The sequence below is a fragment of the Brassica rapa genome, chromosome A05 (assembly GCF_000309985.2).
Source record: "Brassica rapa cultivar Chiifu-401-42 chromosome A05, CAAS_Brap_v3.01, whole genome shotgun sequence".
NCBI lineage: Eukaryota > Viridiplantae > Streptophyta > Magnoliopsida > Brassicales > Brassicaceae > Brassica > Brassica rapa.
In genome coordinates, this window is record NC_024799.2 from 19804570 (window position 1) to 19822787 (window position 18218).

An 18218-nucleotide genomic window follows, 5' to 3' on the forward strand; every position below is an offset into this window, starting at 1 on the left:
GAAAAGGCTAAACATGATCGTCGCAATGGTGCATCTACCAGTGGTTCCGATGCTCGTTCTCGAAACGAAGGTTCGTTTGAATAGTAATTATAGATAAATTTTAAGTTATATAATTTGATTTGTAGATAACATAACTATTTTTGAACTTAGAATCTGGTTCTCCTACATCTGGATCTGCTGCGTGAAATCATCTGCTTCAACCCTGGTCGTCTATTTCTCCAATAAAAGACATTGATTGTCCTCTAAAAGTTGTAATGACTTCTCATCTAAGCTATGTTATCTGAATAAATGTACTCCTTTCTATATTTATCTGGATGTTCGGATAAAAATGTTGCATGTTTATGTTGATTATGTATTATGTGTTTCTTCTACTTGGCAACCCATGATTTCTATGTTTATGTGGAATGAATCTTTTATATTTTTAATATTATGTCATCCTATTGGCCACTTACAAATATGTAGACAAACACTTGTCCTTGTAATTTCCAGTTCTTACAACTTCGCTTTAGTAGGGACGTTCTAAATTATAAAACAGAAGACTTAAATAATGGATTGGCCATCAAACACTTTATTGAAGGTACACATCTCAAATGAGTTGTGTATTGATGGGAAGGTCCAAAATTAGATGACCTAAGGTAATCTTTGTTGGAGAGGTATGAATAATATTAATATGTGTTTTTTTCCGACTGCAAGGGGGTTTGTTTTACAGGCTACTTTGAGTTGATTATTGTTTTGATTTAATGTGTAAATTCGTGTGGTTTTTTGTATTATGGAACATGGGTAATGTTGTTTTAAAATTTTCGCATATGGTCAACTATTGTTACGTAACTAGTTCCGGATTTATCTAACCTTCATTCACTTTTGATTAGATATCTGGATGTAGCCCTTCTTTCTTCAGCGATAATGTTTTCCTTCAGTGTATATAACAAATCGATTTGCCTACGTATATGTCCTCCATGTTTTAGCGTTGATATTATCCAGTTTTTTGGGGGGTTATTCACAAAACTAATCAAACATTGAATATTTTCTAATCAAGGTAATAAAACGGAATTGGCTTCTTATTTATCTCACATTCTCGGGAAATAGTACAACCTGCCTCAGCCCTAACATGGATAAAATATTTTACATTCACATGTTACACGTTTATTTTTCTTTCACATTCCACCATGCATATCAAACACCTTCATCATCCAAGAAGAGCCTCCTCCGAGTTCATATATATTTTTTATATCGGAACTTTGCATGTTGCTTTGTTATGTCCCTTTTCTTTGCAACGGCTACATAGATGTCTTCTTCTTGGGGTTTTCATCTGTGGACAGGAAATGGCTTGTTAACTAAAACATGATGTTTTAACGAACTTATATATATATATATATATATATATATATATGTATATATATATATATCTATTCTGTACCCGTATTTCTCCGGTTGACAATTTCCTGCTCTTTCGAGGTCTACCCGGAGGTCGGGGGGGGGGGGGGGGGGGGGGATATTAGTAATGCTTCATGTTGACCATCTACGGTTATTCCGCAGTTATTGACATCGGAGGTTATGGGTACTATGTCTTGTGCATATCCAGCAGCTAGCGTTTTCAAAGTGTAAAATTCAGATACAAGAGATTCAATAGTAACTTTATCTTTGATTGCTGCCGCAATTGCATGGTGGCAAGGTATGAGTAGCATCTGGAATGAGTAACAGCTACAAGTTTTTTTGACTAGGTTAACCTGGAATGATGAACCATTCACCTCTTTAAACACGTACTCATCATTGTTAATCCGGCTTACTATTAGGCCACCGCTTCGGTCAAAGTTGGTTTCGATAATACCTTTCACCCGTGGAGTTAATCTCCCATTTCCCTCCAATGTAACATTACGTCGTTCTGCGTACCAATCCATTAGTTTCGATCGTATAAACTCTACCAACGCCACGATTGGATACTCCCACGCTTCTCGGAGAACTGAATTCCATGTTTCAGCCACGTTGCTTGTCATTATGTTGTACCGATTTCCAGAGAAATGAGCTCGGGCCCAGTGCTCAAAACCAATACTTCTAAGGTAGTCTGCGCACGAACCATTTATGTTTTTGATTTCGTTGAAAGCGTTGTAAAATTCACCGACTTGAAAAGCCCGTGCAGCTTTTCCGACCAAGTAGCTAAGGTGCTTGTTTTTGTAATGCGTCGTGATGTTGCGCTGGAGGTGTAAAATGCAGGCGCAATGCTTTGCTGCCGGGTAGACCTACACATATCGTCATATTTGAATCACTGGTAAATATGCTGTATTGACAATTCATAAACCATAATAGCGTAAAGATATTCAGTTGATTTTAATTTTTCGTTGGAAAATGTAAAGCATTATTATATATAATGATATGTTACTTTAGAAATTCCATTGTATATGGAAGAATGTCTGTCAGATACAAATACAAGATCGTTATTGTCGGGGATGAACTGCGAAAGCATTTTAAAAAACCACTCCCATGCGTTGTCGTTTTCACCATCAACTATGGCCACAGCTATTGGAAATACTTGGTAATTGCCATCTTGGGCTGAAGCTGATAATAAGCAACCAGCGTATTTTCCTCTAAGATGAGCGCCATCGATGATCATAACGTTACGCATTTGCTTGAAACCGGTAATACATGCCCCTAGGGCAAGAAACATGTATTTGAATCTATGACCAACATTAGCATCGTGGACTGTATGAATTTCTGCTATGGTGCAAGGATTTGCTACAACGAGTTTTTGGAGGTACTCTGGAAGTAACTTGTAAGAGGTATTGAACGACCCTTTAGCATACTGGAGGACAAATTCTCGTGAACGCCAAGGTTTCCAATACGAAATTCTAATATTGTGATAGGTGAGCATGACTTGAATTATCTCATTTGGGCGCGGTCCGCATCCCTTGCCTGCAAATCTTGCCTTTATCAACTCCCCAATGACAGAATGTGTGGCTTGTTCTTCGTAACCTGCGTTAGAGTTAAATGACGTGAACAAATATAAAGGACACCATATCATTAATCCAAATTTTGATCATTCGCATTGTAAACAGATCATTGTCTCTATCTCTTAGCAAATGTTACTTTATCCATTGACTTAAATAAAGTTGCGTATTTGTTTACAGAATAAGTAATGCCGTTAGTTGAAATGCAAATATAGGGAAATGAATATTAGTGCTATTATAGAATTAACGGCATATTTTTACCCATCCAAATCTTTTTCCCAACCCTATAATTGTTTCAATTGATGTTTGTACCTGTTCGATCGTCTACTGAACATGTATGTTCCAATATCAGTTTCCGAATTTCGTACTTCTCCACGTTCTTCATTTTAATTGCATACACTCTCCAGTTGCATCTTAAACTTATGCAGCGAAGAACCATTCCATCGGTCGATGAACGAGAATTTTTAAACCGGAATTTATGTCGCAATGCGTATAATGCCATGTGTTGTTTGAATTCCGCTCTAGTAGCAAATATCTTTCCCTCATAAAGTTCACTTGATTTGTTTGGCCCGTTACCTACAAATTCGTTTTCCCATGTTGTATTAGTTGAAACCTAAATACGATGTTAGTTTAACATATTTTACATTAATATTTCATAATAGTATTTGACATTACAAGGTGCCGATTACATATTATGCATCATTAGAGTTTCAGAAAACACAAAAAACAACTCCCCCCAGCCACATATTTCACATCAAAAGGTAGTACTTATTTATGTTACTTTCATTTCAAACCAAGCCTTAGGTTTAAAAGAGGGGATCAAACCCACCGATTCCTGCTTCAGCTTCAGAAGACGCGTCATCCAGACCACTGATAGGAACTGCAGCAGTGGTTGTTTTGTCCAAACCTATTCCAAGGGTTAAATCAAGGCAGGGTTCCGTATTGGTTGGACTGACAGGTGGATCCGTGCCGACGACAACTTCATGGGCGGAGGTTGTGTTCTATTTTGCAAGAGCTGCGGAAGAGTTACCTATACGTATTATTATATAACCATTAGCGCTAATATTTGACATTAAGTTTGTGAACTACGTTATCTTAGCAGTAATGAAATATCACCTATCATGACCGTTGAAACTGGTTCCAAGTCATCTGCTGTAGGCGGATTTGTCACATTGACGCTGTCGTTTACTCCGTCTGAAGAACCGGTGTAAGAACCATCACTATCATCGTTTATGATAAGTGGAGTTGGTTGGGGCGCGGAAACCCTTTTATTGGGAGCAAGTTGGAGAGCAAGAACTCCTTCGGTTGGGTGTGGTGGCTGCGAAAGATAGACCTCATAACCACCATCATTGTCCGTTATACCATCCCAGTTTGCATCTTCGGGCATGCTTTCTCTCCATACGTTAAGAGGTTCCACATCCAAAGGAGTTGAATTGTCTATGAATGCATATTCCAGCTGCTCAATTGTGATGGGTTCTCCGTGGAGCACTAGCAAAATCAGAAAAATAACTAGTTGGTTACTTTGATATCTGTACATATACACTTTGACAAACGTTTTGAAATAAACACAGCAACGTTTTACTATTTACAGTTTCTGTTAAATATAGACAATCTAAACTAATTTAATGGTTATTAACTTAAACGTACATACTTTCCGCAAACTTCATAGCAACTTATATCAAGAACAACGGAACTATTTCTAATAGTTTTTCGTGAATGTTAACTCTCTCCATACCTTCGATGTTGGGATCGTCATTTGCCGGATGAAGAGGATAAATTGAGACATCTTCATCCATTGCCATATCTTCTTCACCGTTCAAGTTCAGAAACAGAGCGGGATCTTCAGTTTCTTCATTGTCGTTGGGTATACCATACACCATCTCAATCTCAAGAGCAACACGGTAGACAAGGAGGAGTTGTGGTTCGTTGAACATTAACTCCAAAATATGGTGACTACACACGATTGGATGTCCCCCCACCAAGTCTTGCCATATAGTTAAAAAAATAGGTTATTGCTGATACAATTGAATATATTATTTCGGAAAATTACATATTATGGTAAAATTAAACATACCTCTTATAGCTTGACGATGTTGTTCTTCAGTTACTCCATCTTCAAGGTAAGTGGTTTCATCTATTGTGAACGGTGAACGACAATAGAACTGATACTTGGGAACTTGTTCTGGCCCACTACTTACATAGAGGACAGGCTCATACATGTAGTCACTCACAGTTGACATAATCTCAACATCTTTATCGCATGACAAAGTGATCGGAGGGGTTTTAGGGCCCTCAGGCTCAAGCATCCACTCCGGGAGTTGATAAGTCAATGCCACCGGTGTAAGAATTCCAAGGTCCACCATTATGCGAATCCTCTCTACAACGCCTTCAAAAGAGTCGTTCCGGTTAATTATCAAGGATTCTTCGTGACCAGAACCGGTTTCTTGAAAACTCCAATCCCCGTTGGAGGATTTACTCCATAGGCCCATAACAAGCCTAAACAGCCTTTCCATCTGCAAGATTTCATTAACATCATGGTGTTAAAAGTTTTTGAATAAATTTCCCCGTAAATTAAGAACAGTATAAACATGAAACTTAAAGCACCTTTAGATCTAATCAGCAGAAGTTACCGGGAGTTATAAAGTAAACTGGATTTTTTTTCCCTTCTTTGATTCCACATTTCTCTAGCTGGAACCGTGTTTATATAGCGAGAAACCGATATGAAGGTGTAGTTACTTACACAAAAACCAGCTCAGACGCAAGTTGGATCTGCACCGGCTACCTACTACTAGACCTCATCATTCGGCCGTAGCTTCTGGAAAATATCTCTGACAGTTTTGAATTTTTTATTCAATAAAATAACATAATCGACTTCATTAAACCGATCTTTGTTTTAGAAAATCGGTTAACCCATTATATATATGCGGTTCATATTCATTTCTATTGTCTTAGTATACCGTTCACTTATTACTCCATCTCATTGTTACGTTGTTCTTTTTCGTCATCTAATTTATATACTCTTTACGTAAAATTGTGGACTTGGTTCAAACACGCGTAAAATATGGATTCCATATGCAATTAACCTAACATAATATTTGTAATAATTATAAAGTTTTGACTTCATTTTACCGGTGCGTTTCAATCTTGTCATATTCTGTTGTTGAACACTCTATGTGTGTGTCAAATGGTATTACCTTTGATCCTAATTGGCATTCATATACGCCGACATGCATACGTATGTCAACTAACGAAGAAATACAGGCGTTTTCCAGTAATATCGACCCGGTTCGATTGCATCTTTCTAATCCCTCAGTGCCACCCCATGGCTGAATTTCATAATTCATTTCACAGTGACATTCAATTTAAAACGAAGCATGCTGACCGCATCTCCCGTCAATATATATGTCTTTACTATGTTTTGCATGCCCTTAACTTCTGATAGTATTGTAGATAAGACCAACATATGGACTACCGCTACCAAACCGTTATCACGTCAGCTTTCAAAATAAGTGGCATAATTGAATCGGCTTAATTGTTTCATGGTTTTAACGACGCAACCTTCGCTTGAAATATTTAGACGAAATGACTATTTTACAAAAATCAATGACATATATTATAATTGTCGTTTCTTTAAGGTTACATATATAAATAGATATCAATTATATGATTAGGGTTGTCGGATTGCATGTCAACATCGCGGGAAAGGATAAGTCCAAAAATGCGAAGCACGTGTGAGATATGAGATACAAAATGTCGTTTTCATTTTACATCTCTGACAAGTGAATCTAAAGTGGATATGCCTACCCTACCACTGCAGCCTATAGACACTACAAACGAAGCTCTCCGGGTGAGTACGGTCATTTCATTTCTCTTTCGCTGTCCAACCATGCAAATTTTTTTTTCCATGCATACTTTACTAAATAACTTATGTTTCTTGTATTTATAGCCAATTTGGCTATAATATTATGAGTCTTTTTAGCTTTGTCAACGTGGATAGCCGAATAAGAATGTAATTCATAATATACCATTTTCCCTTCTAGTTTTGTGGGTTTCTTTTTCCCATAGATTGTACGGATTTGATATATAGTAGATTTTCGGAATGTATAATATAATGTGAAGAATTTCTTGTTTTGTTAAAATGTATGTGAAAGATTAGGTTAGTCAACTGAGTTTAGTGGAAGTATTGAGTATGGTTTAATACTATTTTAGATTTTATTTAACATTGTATATGTACTACTTTTCCGTTTCATAATAAATATTCTTTATTTTTTTCTACATTATTAAACATTATTATTTTACTAACGATTAATACATTATTTTTTGTTAATTATTATGTTAGAAAGAGTTTCTTATTTAAAATGTACTTCTCACTTCGCCTAATTTAAAACACTTATACAAAAACAGATATTTTATTTTGCGTGAAAGTTCATTGTGTCCCTTGAATCTCTTCATAAAAGTAACCAAAGTAGAATATTTTTCAACTGTTTTTTTTGTTTCAACAATTCGTTTTAATTCTAGACCACTTGATTATTATATTTTTTTTTTGTCAACCACTCGATTATTATATTCTTCTAGCTAATTCTTGCTATTTTTACCTTAATTTTTTTCCTTTCATTATCTACCGATAAGAAAAAAAATACTGATTGAGATGAAAAGACGCTATAAACTTATATCTATACCGCAGAAGATTAGCTGAACACGACGGTGTAAATCGAAAGTCATCAAGATGGAAGGTATGTTAATAGTCGTCAAATTCGTTTTGGAAAATACAAGTACATTGATATAAATTATTTTCCTATTTTTTGTGTGTTCTTCCTAGTTGTTCTTCTATTTGGATCGAACTAATTAATATTGATTTTTTGTGGATTTCTTTGCACATGTGCTTGCTTAGTAGATGTTTGGGACATGAAGCTCCTTAATAATTTACTCGAAAATCAAATTTCTATTAAAGGTGTGTTATCCGATGGAGGGGACTGAGGAGTTTGAGTTCCATAAAGAGTTCCATTTCGAAAAAAAATGTTTCCAGCTCAAAGCGCTTAAGTGAGTGTTATCCTCCTGTAAGCTCATACATGCTATGATGACTAAACAGTCAGTCTCCAAGAATATATGTTATGTGATCAATGGTTGGTGGACACCCTCTTAGATTTTGGACACTACTATCTCTAAACGTTATATGTTTCCAAGCAAACAATTGAACATTATTCGACGAGAATCATAGTTGTTTGGCAATTAGTTTTTGGATTTCGTTGACAGGTTGTGTTCTTGATAATGACGTCAAACTGCATACAACTATGGTGGGATGCTTAACATGGGAGAAGGATTGAATGAGATTAATGTACATATGATAATGAATTGATGGAGTAAAATTGTTGATCACAACTTTCATGTGATGTGTGTAGATGTGTATTCACCTTGTAGACAATAAAAAAGAGATCATTGTATATTGAATGTATGTAGAAAACAATGAGGTTAAGGTTAGGCCTGTAATTGGTAATATATTTTTCTACTTGCATATATGAAAGAGGTTATAGTACTGCAATATCACATAGAAACATGATCCCGAAAAGATTATTTGTGTTCAACGTAGACAATATAAAATTAAGTAAGGTTTAATGTTCATTTGAAGATAAAGTGGTAAATGAGGTAATGCGGACACAACAACAAAAAATATATCCAAAAGTTCATGAGGAGTCATAAACTAGAGTTTAGGCATGCGGGTTCGGTTTATTTGGGTACTTTGGGTAGGTTATTCTGGAATTTGGTTAGTTTGGGTCGGTCAAAATGTCACCATAGTGAACAGGAAAAAATTTTGGTTCGGTTTTCAGTTAGTTCGGTTTCAAATTTTTTACCGAAGTATTTTGTGTTGCGGTTAGGTCGGTTAAAATTTTGGTATAAAATTAAAAAATTCAAAAAAATTCGATTATTTCAATTCGGAATTTGGTTAGCTTGGTTTGGTAATTTTGGTTAGTTCGGTTATTTCGATTCGGATTTTGGTTAGTTCGATTAGTTCAGAATTTTGGTTAAAATTGGAACTGTTTGAATTTTTAATTTAAAAAAAAACGATTACCGAACCAAACCAAAAACCAAAATTTTTTTACCGAACTTTCGAACCAAACTAACTGAAATTTTTAGTTTGGTTAAAAAAAACCCGCCCAACTAGAGTTGAAATGATGGTGTCCATGCGGATATCCATTAGTTTATTTTGTGGCGGTGTATATGTGCTAGAGTCTACGTGGTAATGTTTATTTGTTAGTATTTACCTGTTAGTGTTATTAGTCCACTTTTCGTCCGAGCCCATGTACATCGACTAAGGACTTTTTTAACATGAACTTTGTTAAGGTGGACGAAAATTGGCAAACATGCTTTTCGATCAGGTTATCTGTGTGACTAACTATGACAATCAAAATTTGTGACATATGATGTTTGTAAATAAGGAATTTCATTTATCTTCAATGCTTCGATCGCTAGAAATAAATACTGGTTGCTCATCGCCGAAATTTGTAGAAAAAAACAGAAAGATTATAAATTCAAAACTATAAACGAAAAAATGATTAGACAATAAAAGAATGAAATATTTTGTTCGAACTTTTATGAAATTTTGAATATATATATATATAATGGAGATGAAGAAGATATATTTCTACAATAAACAAGGTTTAATTGGATCATTTATTTCAAGAAGTCTATTGCAAGAATACATAATAGTTCAATGAAAGCGTCAACTCAGTCACACAACTAATTTTAAGGTCAAATTAGATTTTACCCCGTGCTTTTAAAGCGCGAGATTAGTTTTTGTTGATAATTTATTAACCCGCCTGTTTGTTCACTAAACGTTTAGACAAAAGCGTTCGGTTTTCTGTTCAGTTTTAATTTTTTTTTCCAGCTTGATTCTAGTTCGGTTGTGGTTCAATTTTTGGTTCAAGAGCTATTAGAACCATTCTATTATTTATGGATTTGGTTTTGATTTAGATATTCTAATTTTTGATTTTGTTCGAATAAAAATGTTAGGAACCCAATAAAATTTTGAGTTCAGGTTCGGTATCCATTCTTATGATAATTTTGAATAATTTGGATAAAATTCACATTTTAGGATTTTTTTGATAAAATATCAGTTAACTTGAATAAATTTAAATATTTCAAATTTTAAAAAATATACATGTGATTCGGTCCTATCGAGAAATTATAAATATTCATAATTTAAATTCAGTTTAGTACTATTATAAATATTATATCTATGAATAAAATGGTTAATAAATTTATTAACAATTAGTATGCTTATGTTAAATGTTATAAATTTTGATATTGTTTATTGCTTGCATTGGGAAAAGATTTTTAATTTTTTTTAATTATATAAGAGCATTCCCATTAGTAAACTTATGGAGAGTTTACACAGATTCCAGAAAAAAAAATATTAAAATAATATACAGTGATGAACCTGCCTCTCCCTAGTTCTCCCCAGCTCTCCCCAGTGAACCTGTGTCCGGCGAGTTCATCACTGTTTTGCGGACTCCATGACACGTGGCGGCCCGCGATTGGTTCGATTTTTTTTTTAAATCAAACAAAAAAATTAATAATAAAAAATTATAAATTTGAACCCCAAGAGAAGGTTCACTAATGGGGATGCTCTAAGGTTTAAATGGGCTTCTGACGCACAGCCCTAAACACTATAATTTTTTACATTTATTTATAATGTATTTGTGAATCTACAATATCTTACTTGTCATATAATTCTAAGTGAATATATTTTTGGAGATTATTTAATAAATATAAATGATTAGGTTAAAGATTTGAATACCTTTTTTTCAAAAAAAAAAAAAAGGATTTGAATACCTTCATGAATATTTTCAGAAAAAGTAATCAGTTTAGTTGGTTGAAGATTACATGAAATTTTAGATTCGCAATCTAATTTGTTTGAACTTTGAATTATTCTGTTTGAACTTATTAGGGGATATTGTTCAGAGAGTACCTTAATACACAAGCAACCGAAGTTAACAAAACTGTCTGCCATTCCCATCGCACTTCCCATCTCTCAAGCACCCGCTACTCAGAGCTACCTCCCTGTGGCTAAGAAAGAAACTAACATTTCAATATTTTATATAGAAAAGAATTGTGGAAGTTTTGCCCAACTTAATAAAATTTTCGGAAAGAGAATGTATAGATTTGTATTGTTTCTAGTTTCAGTCACATAGAGATATAGGTGTCGATGTGGGAAAGCACTTTCAAATACATCTCTTTAAATTAGTTGTCGTTAGTTATGTATTGTTTTAGTTTTAAGTTACCTTTTTAATTTACTTTTGTAAATTTCAGAATATTCTCCAATGGCATAAGATTGTAAATAATTTAAAAAAGTAAGAGCAGAATCCTCGTAAGGATTCTACTTTAATAATATAGATTAGATTTTCACCTGCACAACCGTGCGGATATATATTTTCACATTTATATATATAGATATTTGTTTTACATAATTATTATATATTTTTAATGTTACTCACATATTTAAAAGTTTATATAATTATACCAAATATAATAATTTTATAGTTTTCATGCTGTAAATTTTTTTTTTTTTTTTACAGCAAAAAGATTACAGACTCATATAGACTCTGTAAACCAAAGTGGTAACTCTGAATCCATGTGTACGACGAAAGACGGTTGTTGCCGAGCACTACGTGCCAAACTATCCGCCCTTGTATTCTCCGTCCTAGGTACATGAACAATATCTGAGTTGACGAAACTTCTTCTCAACAGCTTAATATCTTCCAGGTAGCTTTCAAATCCTGGCCATTTCTCTGGTTCTGAAACCATCTTCACCAATTGAGAACAATCCGTTGCAAATGTAACATGAAACTATCTTAAGTTTCTCATGCATTCCATTGCCCAAATTAATGCCTCCATCTCCGAATGAAGTGGTGAAAGACAAGCCCTTACATTCCTTGCTCCTAGTAAACCATCAAACCCTGATAATGTACTGAGCCAACCTTGTCCTGAAAATAGGTCGTTATCTTTCCAAGAACCATCTGTGAAACACCATCTTCCTGTGGTTCCTACGTTAGGCCTAACTTGTACTTCTTGTGCACACCTGTTGTTACTAACCTGTGCCTCAGTCCAAAGTGTTGATTCTACTTCTGCTAATCGAAGTGTTTCCCTGGGATCAATATCAAGATTACTGAATACTTTATTGTTTCGACCCTTCCAAATGTAACATAGTATCCATGCAAACTGATGATCCTCCATCTTTGGATTAACTCTCCAAAATAGATGGTCCATATTAGCAAAAAGAGAGCCAATAGAAAAAAAATTCGGATTTGATGGAATTTTAGATAGTGCCCAGACTTGACGAGCTGGGGGACATTCAAAAAACACATGGTTTATTGATTCTTCAGGATCACCACACCGTGCACAGCACGTATCTCCTGGTATTCCTCTTGCCCTTAGATTTTTCGTTACCGCCATACACCCTGATATCAACTGCCATAAAAATGCCTTAACTTTGGAGGACACCTCACTGTCCAGCAGAAAGCTTTAAGTATATCAACATTGGGCCCATAAAATTCTGGTGGCTTTTCCTTATCAGGATAAATCCTTTCCACCTGGTACCCTGATTGTACCGTATATTTCCCATTCTTGGTGAAATGCCATTCATTCCTATCTTCCATCCGATTTCTACACAATGGTATAGTTTCGATTATTTTTGCATCGTGTGGATCCACCAAATCCCTAATTGCCTGTAAATTCCATGTGCGGGATTCTGAATTAATGAGAGAATCCACTGTGAGCTCCGGGTAACTATTATGAAGGTTTTTGTTAGCTGGTCTCGGGCGAGTGGATGGGAGCCATGGATCATTCCATACTGAAATAGATGATCCTGTTCCCACCCTTTTAATTAGTCCTTTACAAACCAGAGATCTAGCAGAAGTAATACTCCTCCAGCCATATGACGGGGAATATGAGCGAATCGGATCCAGGGGTGAAGCATTCCTGTAATACCGTCCTTTAAAAACTCTAGAAAAAAGAGAATTTGGCTTCTCGAGCAGCCGCCACAGTTGCTTTCCAAGCATGGCCGTATTAAAATCAGTCAAGTCCTTAAAACCTAACCCACCATTATCCTTATGGACACACAATTTATCCCATGATTTCCAATGCATACCTCTTGTACTACCTCCTGGACTCCACCAAAACTGCGCAACAGCACCCGTTAGCTTCTTCACAGTCGTTTTCGGTAACCGATACACAGACATCACATGGTTTGGCAGAGCCGTAATCACCGATTTAATAATCACCTCCTTGCCGCCCTTAGTAAAAAATCTTAAACTCCATCTATTAACCCTATTATTTAACCGTTCTTGTACGAATCCAAACACTTGTACCTTAGAACCTCCTAGGCTTTCGGGCAGGCCTAAATAAGATCCCATTCCACCTAAATTCTGAATTCCTAAGATATCCCTCAATTCTTGACGACTATCTTCATCAATCTTATGTCCAAATTGAATTGAGGATTTCTGGAAATTAATTTGTTGTCCAGAGACAGTCTCATATTCCTTTAGAATCCTGAGTATAGTTTGACACTCTTCCTTGTTTGCCTTACAAAAGAACAAACTATCATCTGCGAATAACAAATGAGTGATTGCAGGGCAAGCTCTTGCCACTTTCATACCGGTTAATTGTTTCATCCGCTCCGCCTTTTTAATATTTGAAATTAACGCCTCCGTACACATAATAAATAAGTAAGGGGATAAAGGATCGCCTTGACGTAATCCACGCTGGGGAATAATTACACCTCGTGGCTGCCCATTGAGAAGCACCCTATATTGAACCGAAGAGACACACTCTCGCATTAATTTAATCCAATGAGGATCAAAACCCATTTTTTGAAGGAGAGCCGCAATAAAATTCCACTCTATCCGATCATATGCCTTACTCATATCTGTTTTTATTGCCATAAACTTTTGACAAGACTTATTGGCTCTCAAACCATGAAACATTTCCTGCGCGATAAGAATATTATCCGAAATTAACCTTCCTGCCACAAAAGCCGATTGTGTCTCTGAGATTAGTCTGGGAAGGCAACTTTTCAGCCTTTGACACAAAACCTTCGAAATTATTTTATAGCCCACATAACAAAGACTTATTGGTCTCAGTTCCGTCATCCTTGTCGGTCTCTCCACTTTTGGTATCATACAAATATTAGTTATATTCAGCCTTGGATCCAAATCACCTGATATCAAAAAATTATTCACCAGCTCGACCACATCCTTTTTAATAACATGCCAGGAATGCTGAAAAAAAAAGAGCTGTCATTCCATCCGGACCTGGCGCTTTCTCCGGATGCATCATAAATAAAGTTTGTCTCACTTCTTCCTCTGTTGCTAACTTCAATAGCCTTTGATTCATCTGAGGAGAAATTGATGGTCCTATCTCCTCCAAGAAACTATCAAACTCCGTAGGATTAGTAGAATTAAACAAACCATCAAAATAATCTACCGCCACCTTCTCAACACCGTTCTCATCTGTGATCCAATTACCCGCATCATCATAGAGGCCCACTATTTTATTTAGGATCCGCCGTTGTTTTGTTAAAGCATGATAAAACTTAGTATTCATATCCCCGGATGAGTACCACATATTTCGACTTTTCTGATGCCAATACCCCTCCTCATCTTTATAGGCCTCCTGTAATTTCCTGGAAATCTCAATAATATCCTCTTGGGATCTATTGTTATCTGTTTGTACATCTTCCAAAGCTTGTTGAAGATTCTGAATTTTTTCCTTCCCATAAGGTTGATTGTCTTTCCGCCATGAAGATATTTCATGTCGACAATTATTTATTTTGGTAATAAAATCCCCTGGTTGGCCCTCCTGATTTTCTGTCCAACCCGGCACAATTGATTCCATAAGCCCCTCCTGACCTATCCACCGCTTATCAAACCTGAACTGACCTCTTTTTTTCCTTGATAATTTATCTTCCAGAAAAGCAATCACCGGTCGATGATCCGATCCCACCATCCTCAAATATTCTGTGTAAGAAAATGGATAGAGTGTATGCCATTCCTCATTAGCGTTTATTAGCGTTTATTATTCCTCAAATATTGCTGTAAATTAAAATCATCACATATATATGTTTCTTATTATATATTTGTCTTATTGAATTTGCGTTTAATTACTAAACTAAATTTTTTAATGCATGAAACAACATATATGAAAACAATTTTGTATTTAATTTATTATAATCATGATCCGTAATTCAAATCGCTAGATTTTTTTAGTATTTTTTAATGTTTATTAATTTTATATAATAAATTACTGTATATTAAAAAGTTTAAGATATGTTAAATTTTTATACATGTATTATCTAGTTTACTAATATTAACCCGTTCTACAAACATATTATATTTTTAGCATAAATATTTTATATTTATGAAAATAAAATATGTTAACTTATCAATTTAAAATAATTTTATCATATTTTGTTCAATATAACATTTTTATTTTAAAATGATAGATATTATTATAAAATTGATAAAATAGGATATAATTTTATTCTTTTAGTAACATTTCATTACTAATTACAAAATTAGTTGAAAACATTTATATTCAATTTATGACAATTAAGATCTTATTATAATTTTTTTCAAGAGATTTGTTAGAATTTTAATTTTTTTAAAAAAAAAATAAAAGATATAAAAGATATTATGATTAAAACAGTTAAAAATATTATGTATATTAGCATTCGTGATATACATTTAATATAAAATTTAAATGATGGTCCAAATAAAAATATCACTCATCAAAAAATCATGATTTTTATTTTATTAGAAAACAAATTTGAAAAAAAATTAAAATAAAAATAAATATTTATTTCCAACAAAATATTTTAAAATTATTAGTAAATGTATTTGTGAAATTAATTAATTTCATTTTATTTTAATTTTCGTTTATAAACCAAAACTATATTCAATTTTAATTTCTAATTATATTTTATGACAATTTAAATTAAAACTAACTAATTTTTGAAAGTAAATTTAAAAAGATTCTAAGAAGATTTTAAAAAGATTTTGTTAGACCATTTTAAATATATTCATTTGTATTTCAAATAAAAAGATAAAGATATTAAAAGATATAATAATGAACTTATGTTAAATATGATATTTTCTAGAAATGGTCCAAACCAAAAAAAATCACACATGAAAAGAAGTCATGACTTCTATTTTAATATATAAGATGAGTATTAACAAAAAATTGTGCAAGTAAATACAGTAGAACCTCTACAAATTAATAATATTGAGACTTTGAAATTTTATTAATTTATAGATATATTAATTTATAATAGTTTCCTTATTTAGATTTCATATTTTAAGATAAGAAAAATATTTGATTTTAGTGTATAGACATTAATTGTTATTTTTGAAATTTTACATTTATATTAATTTTATTATATTATTTGGTGCATATAATATAGATTGCATAGAATTTAAATGTGGTTTTAGATATAATATTACTAAATCTCATCAAAAATATGTTAAGTGTTAAAAATATATAAAGATAATTCCATTGTGAATATAAACAATCCATATAATAATATGTTCTTACTTATATAAAATATGGATACATATAAATTGTTAATTTATAATTTTAATGGGACCATATGTTTACATAGAAGTTTCTAAAAATTTATTATCGTATTATTTTTATCGATTTGTGTTAAATTTTGAACCGGTCCAAGTTGGGACCAACAAAATTTATTAATTTATAGAGATTATTAATTTATCGAGGATTAATTTATTGAGGTTCTACTGTATAGTGTTTGAATCTCAACTATATTGAAAGCTTGTAGATTTTACAAAAGGACAAAAAAAAAGTATATCTAAGATAGAGACAGAATATGTTAATGGTTTCTGACTAACAAAGTTCATTATAATAAAAAATTCTTTATAATATATTTTTCAAAATAAAATTAGAAAATTTATTAAATATATGTAACGAAAATGTATAACAACGTTCCCGATAAAATATTTTTAATGAATTTATGAAATAATATAATGTTGACATACAAATAAAATTTCAAAATATTTTTTTGACGTGTCCAAAGACTATTATCTTACTCAGACTTAAGGTGTTCTAGATAACTAGACCGGAATATAGCAACTAACGAAACAAAGAGGCTTATAGAAAGACCTTGCAGTTCTAGCTAAAAAATCAGCAGTTTCATTTTGTCCCATGAAAATGTAGAATAGCCTGAAATCGTGGAATCTTTTCTTCGGTTCTTGTATCTCCTTCAGCTATGTCGAAAAAGTCGGCTATGCCTGAGGTTCCTTTATAATCTCTATCAAATCCTTACAGTTTGTCCCAAAATGTTGACATATCGAATGATGCAACATGCTGTCCATTGCCCATTATAGAGCTTCCAATTTGAATGCAAGGCAGATTCTCTTCTTCTTTGATTTCTTGTACCCACGAGTTGTGTTTGTTCAGTGCAATCTTTCCAAACCAATCTGCATCCAATGAAAATCGATGTGGAGGTCCAAAAACCGTCCACCATGCATATATTCTCAAAGGATAAGACTTGAGATGCTATTGCTGGGGATGTAGTCAACCCAATCTCTGTCTGCTTTGCTGTGAACCATGTTTGGCCTTCTCCTTCTGCATATCTGATTAGTTTAAGTGGATCTCTATCTATCATTCTGAATAGTTTATTATTAGTTGTTTTCTAGAGATACCAATAAGGGTGTTTGTCCATTTCTTGATCTTCAAAACTGTTTTTCCTCTAGAAAAGATAGTCTATATTAGTATATATGTTGGACAAAGAAAATGTATTTGGATGAGACGGTGTAGCCGCAAGAGCCCATGCTTGAATTGATGGTTGACATTCAAAGATAGCATGAGTTACTAACTCATCTGGATCCCCACACTTTGGACAAATATTATCACATCGCATATAGCGACGATTCAAGTTTTTTTGTGACTGCTACATGTCTTGTGAGTAACTGCTATATAAGATGACGGATCTTTTGCGGTGCCTTTACTTTCCAAGCAAAGACTTTGAGCTTCATAATACTTGGTTCAGTGTAAACAACATTTTCTTCACCCTTAAATATATGTTTGTCCATCCAAATATCCTGACTTAACAGTATACCTGCCACTTTTATTGAAGCTCCAGGAGTAAGAATCACGTTGTAAAGATTGGCTTATGGCCAATCAAAGGTATACTTTCTTGCAGGTGAAGTCGTGTTCCAACCGGGATCATCCTATGATTTTCATCCTATGATTTTACCTCAAAATTCG